An 8,584-nucleotide genomic window follows, 5' to 3' on the forward strand; every position below is an offset into this window, starting at 1 on the left:
CAAATACGGCGGCAAAGACAATCTCTAAGCCAAATCTCCAACACTTTCCAAAATCTCAAACGGACCAATGAATCTCGGAGATAGCTTACCCTTGAGACCAAATCTCAGAATCCTGCGGAATGGTAAAACTCTCAGAAATACCTTTTCACCAACCTAAAACTGCAAAGGCCTACGCTTGGTATTTGCATAACTGTCCTGACAATCTTGTGAAGTCTTAATCTGTTTCTTGATTTGTCCAACAATACCAATAGCATGCTGGACTAATTCTGTTCCCTCTACCTGTCGCTCCCCCACTTTTTCCCACAATAGTGGAGTACGACTTTGTCGCCCGTACAATGCCTCAAATGGTGCCATACCAATATTGCGATGGTAACTGTTGTTGTACAAGAACTCAATGAATTTGCAACTGGTCATGCCAAGCTGGACCAAAATCCATAGCACAAGCTTGAAGCATATCCTCAGGAGTATGGATAGTGCACTCCGACTGCCCGTCAGTCTCAGGGTGATAAGCAATACTCAAACTAAGAGTAGTACTCATAGCGTGCTGAAAACTCCCCAAGAATCTGGAAGTAAACTTGGCGTCTCGATCACTGAAAATGCTTACTAGTACTCCGTGAAATTGTACAATTTTCTTAATGTACAAACGAGTCATCTTGTCAAAACTATAGTCTCGGTTATAAGGAATGAAATGTGCTGTCTTGATGAGTCGGTCTACCACAACCCAGAGAGCATCACAATTCCTCAAGGATACAGGCAAATGGGTCACAAAATTCATCGCGATAAACTCCCATTTCCACTCAAGAATAGGCAAACTGTGAAGCAATCCTCTAGGTCATTGGTGTTTTGTATTGACTTTCTGACAAACCAAACATCTCGAAACATACTGATACACACCACACTTCATTCCTTTCCACCAGAACCGAGTACGCAAGTCCTTGTACATCTTGTTGCTCCCTGGATGAATACTCAACTTAGTACGTTGAGCCTGAGATAAAATCTCTTCTCTCATAATATCATCCTCCGGAACTACAATACGGTCAGACAAACAAAGAAAACCATCTGACTAATAATGAAATCCAGACATTCTACCCTCGTTGGCTAGACGAGCCAAATGCTGGGTCTTTGGATCGGATACTAAGCATCTGGAATCCGAGAATACAAAGCTATCTCAGATAAAATCACAACATCTGGATACTCTGCATACCTTTCTTATGCTTGACGGTATACCCTGAAGAACAGCAATCTTCAATCTCACTGGATATCAAATAATTCTGAAGTGCGGATACTTTCACCTTGCGACTCAAGGCATCAGCGGTGAGATTAGAAGCTCCCGGATTGTATTTGATCTAACAATCATAGTATTTCAATAAATCCATCCAACGTTGTTGTATCATGTTCAACTCAGCCTGAGTGAACAAATACTTGAGACTCTTATGATCTGTGAAGATCTAAAATCTCTCGCCATATAGATAATGATGCCAGATCTTCAACGCAAAGACAATAGCTGCTAACTCAAGATCATGCACTGGATAATTATCCTCGTGAACTTTCAACTGTCTAGAAGCGTATATTATCACATTCTCATTCTGAGTCAGGACACAACCTAACCCATGTAATGAAGCATCAAAATACAACACATACCCTCTAGATCCTGACGGTAATGTCATCATAGGCGCAGAAGTCAACCGTCGACGAAGTTCACAAAAATTCTCCTCACACTCTGAGGACCACTCGAATTACACTCCCTTCCAAGTAAGTTGCATCAATGGTCGAGCTAGCTGCGAGAAATTTGCGATGAAACGACGATAATATCATGCCAAACCCAGAAAACTATGGATCTCAGCCACTGTCTTTGGACGCGACCAGTTCAATATAGCCTCAATCTTGCTCGGATCAGCTGAAACTCCCTTACTAGATATAATATGGCCAAGAAATACTACACGATCCAGCCAGAATTCACACTTACTCAACTTTGCGTATAATTGCTTCTCCCGAAGAGTCTGCAATACAAGTCTCAAATGATACGCATGCTCATTCACGTCACGTGAATACACCAAGATGTCATCAATAAAGACAACTACGAACTTTTCCAGAAATTCTCGAAATACTCGATTCATAAAATTCATAAATACAGCCGATGAATTAATCAACCCAAATGGCATCACCAAAAACTCATAATGTCCATACCTAGTTCTAAATTAAGTTTTGTCTATGTCCTGATCTCTGACTCGCATCTGGTGATATCCAGATCTCAAGTAATCTTGGAGTAAACTGAAGTACCTTGCAACTGATCAAAAAATTCATCAATACGCGGTAAAAGATACTTATTCTTGATGGTCACATGATTCAACTGTCGATAATCAATGCACAGTTGCATAGACCCATTTTTCTTCTTCGCAAAGGGAAAAAGGAGCTCCCCATGGAGATACACTAGGACGAATGTATCCTTTATCAAAGAGATCCTGCAACTAATTCTTCAACTCAAGAATCTCTGAAGGATCCAGATGATATGGTGCTCGCGAAATAGGCGAAGTCCCTGCCATTAACTCAATACCAAACTCGACTTCTGTGACAGAAGGAAAACCCGGAATATCATCAGGAAAAACATCCGGAAATTCATTAACAACTGGGAGACCTCTAATACCAACACTCTCATTGGAAAAATCAAAAAATCAACTGTATAGATGAGGTAATCTTCCCCATCAAACTTCAGAGCTCGACAAGCTATCAAAGCAGATACCAAAGGCATCGGAGGTTGCGCTCCCTCACCATAGAGAAACCAGTTTTCACCACCAACCGGGTGAAACTATACAAGTTTTTGATATCAATCCACTGAAGCTCGGTACGTGGTCAACATGTCAATTCTCAAAATGCAATCAAAGTCCTCCATTGCAAATACCATGAGATTTGCTGACAAAACAATACCCTCAAATTCCAAGGGACAACCCAAAACTAGAAGCTTAGCCAATGCAGACTGACCTATCGGTGTAGAAACAGAAATTACCACGTCTAAGTTAATGTATTTTAACTTATGATGCTGGAAAAATCGAGTAGATATGAAGGAATAAGATGCACCAGTATCAATAAGAACAAAAGCAGGTATACCGCATAATAGAAACGTACCTGCGATATCCCTCTCATTATCCTCCATTGCCTGATCATTCCTTAATGCAAACACCTGACCAAAAGTACGAGGTCGCAGATTGGATCCTCCTACAGATTGCCCTGGTGGTTTCTGATGTACGGTGGCTTGAGAACCAAAACCAACTCCCCCCAGCCTGTGAAAAAGTTTTCTTCATTTGGCCCATTTCCCCGCATCGGAAACATGCTCTTGCAGTCTTGCGACACTTGTTAGTCTAATGATTCTTACCACAATGGTTACACTGACCCTTCCTTCCAAAATGCATCACTACCCCAGATCCGAAGGAAGAAGAAGAAGCAGACTTCTTGAAAGACTGAGCACGGGGACCCAAATAACTTGCGGGTCTAGACGAAGGAAAAGACCTGTTACGGCGAATGCTGTCCTTTGCCTGGTGACATCTACTAACCAATCCCTCATAAGTCATTTCATCACCAATAGATACATCACTGAAGCAAAGTACGGCGAATGCTGTCCTCTGCCTGGTGACATCTACTAACCAATCCCTCATAAGTCATTTCATCACCAATAGATACACGGTCATGGATTTCTGGATTAAAACCCTGGATAAATAGACTGTACTTTGCTTCAGTGATGTCAGAAATCTGAGGAAAATAGGACATTAACTCAAAGAATTTCTCTTGGTACTAGTCAATTGACATTGTGCCCTGCTTCAATCCCAGATTTTCACTCTCCTTCGCCTGTCAAAGTGCGGAAGGAAAATACAGCTTATGAAAAGTTGTGCAAAACTTTGTCCAAGTAGCTACTCCTCGTGCCGTGATGAAGGGTGTAGATGCAGACCTCCACCATTTCCGAGCACGACCCTCCAGTAGGAAACTAAGAGTCTCCAACTTCTGCTCCTCTGTGCAGAAAAATTCCCAAAAATAGTTCTCCATGCACTCTATCCGATTCTCTGCATCTTCTGGAGACTCATCTCCAACCAACGGCTTAGGAATCATCTGCATGAATTGATGCATACTGAAGCGTCTACGGTTATCATGGCGATGGTGATGATGGCCCCTACAATGCTCATGATTGTACTCAACGCCCCAGCGTCCACCCACGCTACCATGGATAATTTCATCATCATATCCCGCCATCTACACGACGATCAAAAAGTTAATTCCCAAGGAAAATTCTAGATCCCAAGATTTCTATGCATGCTCTGATACCATAAATGTACTGACCCGTACCGTGTTCACCTACTAATCAAGAGCTTAAGCATGCAGTTAACTTAATAAAACAATAATCAGATTTAAACAGCGAAAAACATAACCAGGTACAATTCCAAGGAAAGAAATCAGTAAATAATTAAGTTATACAACCATATCGAAGGTAATGTATAAACCCAAATAACATAAATACTGAAAGCTTAAACAGAACACAAACATCTTCAATTGCTGTCAACTCGCAGCCTAAGATCTCCCAGAACCATCCGCCTCATCCAGTTGCAAACCTGTCCCATGGAATAGGGTGTCAAAAAAATAGTACAAGAACGTGAGCATAAAACGGTCAGATTGAAAGTATGAGCATACAAATATTATATGTGCTTGTATGAAAGTGTACGAGTACCAAGACACAAGATCAAAAAATCCTGCTCACAGACCAGCGCCCAGGTATATAGCACTCTGTGCCGTCGCACCAGGAGGTGGCTTATATACCTAATGTAGATAATAGTGACCTGATCACGAGTCCACGTGTCCAACCATCCACTACATGTAGGGTGAGCACCATACTACTGAATATCTCAAGAATACAGACTCAATATGATCATGCATGAAGCATAATAACATGACATAATATATGCAGATAAAATCATGCCATATAAACAATACAACACATAATACATGCATACTCAGTGAGGGTATCTCGAACAATACTTTCGTACCTTAGATACTAGGCAAGCTATACCAGCTCTAAGTCCAAGCCTATAATCAGCAATACAATGCAAAAATACTCATACATTAAATTCTTGCTCTAAAAGCCTTAACTAGACTAATAGCTACTCCTATTAGCTACTAAGAGTCTAGATTTATACCTGCTAGTAAGAGTCTAGACTTATACCTGCGTCCGTCGTCAGCTCATTGATGGCTATAGCCCTAGAACTTTGGAACCGCTCTGCTAGAACTCCGGAGCACCTTGCCAATGCCCTGAACCATGCCTAGGAAGACTCCAAAGCTCCAAAACCAAGCAGAAAACAAGAGAAAGATATGAGAAATGGTGCACAAAACTGAATTTCGGAACCCCTATTTGTAGAGCACGATCAAATGCTCCGATCACAGGAACAGAGGGTCTGATCTGCATGCCTCTGCCACGTGTCGCAATCTCGTGATATCTGTCCAGCCAAATCATTGGACGGTCCGATCGTCGCCACGTGTCAATCCAAAGTTGACACCTCATTGGACAGCTGGTGTTGGGTTCGGACGGTCCGTTCTGAGAACGGACGCTCCGATCTCACCCGAGTTCTATTTTCAAATTTCTTTAATTAAATCCAATTAAATCCCTTAATCCCTTCTTTAACCATATTCAATCAATTAATCTTGTTAAATGGGACATGCACAGTATTCGTTTGTACGGGAAACTTTATCCATATATTCAACTGAAATTTCTAATGTAAATTGATAGCTTGGAATGTTGGTCGAGTGACTTGTACTATATCAACTCCGTTTGATTCCAAATCAGTTTTTTGTTGAATTTTTCTAGGTAAATGCTTCCAGTTTTGATAAACGATTCATTCTAGTAAAATTTTCCAGTCGAGTATATATGAGTTTAGCTCATGGACTAGTTTACTAAATTCAGTTGACTTGTCCAGTTTGGTGTTTGGTTAATCATATGTACCAATTCAATTTTGTTTCAGTTTGACTTAATGATATTTCAGTTTAGCTTGAGTCCAGTTTTGCCGTAATTGATTAAACACCAAAACCTAATCGATCCAACAATCTGCAAGAGACATAATACTAACTCTCGATCTAGCACTGAAGATGAATGTCGAATCTTAGCCAGTGTTTTTGCTGAAATTTCATGGATTCAGTCCCCTTTACATGAGCTTGAATAATCTTGCGGTCATTTGGTGTGACAATCTTAGTACAGTTTCTATGAGTGCCAATCTAGTTCTTCATTCTCGCACTAAACATATTGAGATGGACTTATATTTAGTTTGAGATAAAGTTCTTGTTGGTTCATTATTTGTTTATCACGTACCAACTCTCGATCAATTTGTTGATATATTGACAAAACCACTCTCCTTGACCTTGTTTGAAAAATTTCGTTCCAAGCTAAATGTAGTTTCTTCCACCACATTTACCTTGAGTGGGCATGATTAAGAAATATGATGCGATAATAATGCTCATAGTACCATTTTTTATTTATCTTGTTGTTAGGAATCAACAAGAACAAACTTGATATTCCGGGAAAGTTAACAAACAAACACACACAAAGCAACCGAGAACACAATCCTAGATAAAATCCACACAACACAGATCAAACACCAACTCACGCGAAAGGGATTTAAACAACACAAAGTATTTACGTGGTTCGGAAAGAAATTCGCCTACGTCCACGGGAGAGCAACACAACACTTTTATTAATAACGAACAGAAGAAATCCAAGCTCAAACCCGAGCTTATAACAGAACCAGACCAGACAACTCTAATGATACATATAGACACAATTCAAGCTTTGAATCCTTGAATCTTCCCATCACAATCTACGCCCCAGTTCTCTCCTTTGAATTCTCTCTTTTTCTTCTCTCTCAAATATTTTTGATTTTTTGTTATGTTGGTTACGACCAGCTTCCATATGCTTATATAGAAAAATACGCCGACTTTCTTCTCGGGCTTTAGGTCAACAATTTCCTTTGACCCAATCTTAAAGTCAACATGGTCCAACCCGATAAGTCATCTCACATCAGTCTGATATGCTCTTGTACTTCGATCTGCCTTCAATCTTACAGCTTCACGGACAATTCATTGACTTCTAACCAATTCAAAATACTCGAGAAAACTATCTGCCTGAACTCATCCGAAGAACTCATATGACCATTCACTTTCAATCTGATCCCATTATTCGATCTGACCATGAACTCATCTGATCACTGAACTCATCTGGCTACTGTACTTTGATCTGATCTCTTCTCTATTCCCATTCAATCTGACAGAAGCACAATTCAACAATTGTTGTATACAATTCCTAGGGTTAGGAGCATTCTAGAAATGAACATAATGCAGAATCTCAATTGTTCAATTATTCTAGATACTGTACAGTAACTTTGTTTTATTTTCTTCATTAATTGAGTGAAAGAAACATCACTGATACTCGTCACAAAAGTCCTTGTTTTTTTTATATTTTCTATCTCTACATGTGCTATGGTGTAAGCGAGTTACCTTTTGTTTCCTACGGGTCAACGTACTGGGTATATTACGTATATGTGAGTCACATCTTGCTTCTCAAATTTCAACGTCCTGCACGATAGAAACTCTGATAGGGATAAATAGAATGTGTAGGCGAGATTGTGTAAAAAGAAGATGATTTGGGATGTCATTCCTAGGGTTTGCAGACATGAATATTATATTTTTGTAAACTTGAATTGATGATATCGAGGGTATTTAATATTTTAAAGTAAATTTACATTACGAACTTTGGACGAGCTCATTAGAATGAAAAAATAATTTTTTTATAGTTAGATTGATTTTAATAAATTCCGCATAAGGAGGTGAAGTAAACCGGGCCTTACACTTAATTATAAAATACTTTTCGAACTCATTTTTATGAAAATTCTCGTCCATTTGCATTTGCATAATATTTTCATTCGTTCATTACAAAGAGTTCCATTACGAGAAGGATGTTTATTTATATTTTCCAAGTTTATATGTGTTATTTTTTAGTTGTGTATCTCAGTATCTAGAGTACTGGATATGAAACAGAAAAAAAAACGGTACATCGAGACAAAAGTGAAACTCTTAGTCCGAAAGAAAAAATTGTCCTATATAAAGTGCTTAACAGTGGCGACATTAATCGTCTCTAAAATATAACGATGTTAGTCAAGAGGTAGCAACAGAAAAAATCTCTTGATGACAGCAAACATAATATGCATAAACTTTTAGTGAGAAGGTATAAGGCGGAGGATGTATCTCAAAGTACATCTCGACTGTAGACATGAGAACTCTTTATAGACCGCTAATAGTTGCGACCAAGGGATACGACCTTGTATCAACGAATACACCTCACATGGATGAATGCAACTCATCATCAAGCAGACACACACTGATCCAAAAGTGATGCATCACTTTGTGACTGAGAGGTGCAAATAATAAACTGAGAGATGCAAATAATAAAATGTAATAAAATAATAATAAATATTATTTTTAATTAATTTTTTTCCAAAAAAATAATAGGGTCATAAGACCCCACCACCTCACCGACCGCGCGTGTGTGTTTAGTTTATCG

This window comes from Henckelia pumila, chromosome 4 (genome assembly GCF_033568475.1).
Source record: "Henckelia pumila isolate YLH828 chromosome 4, ASM3356847v2, whole genome shotgun sequence".
Lineage (NCBI taxonomy): Eukaryota > Viridiplantae > Streptophyta > Magnoliopsida > Lamiales > Gesneriaceae > Henckelia > Henckelia pumila.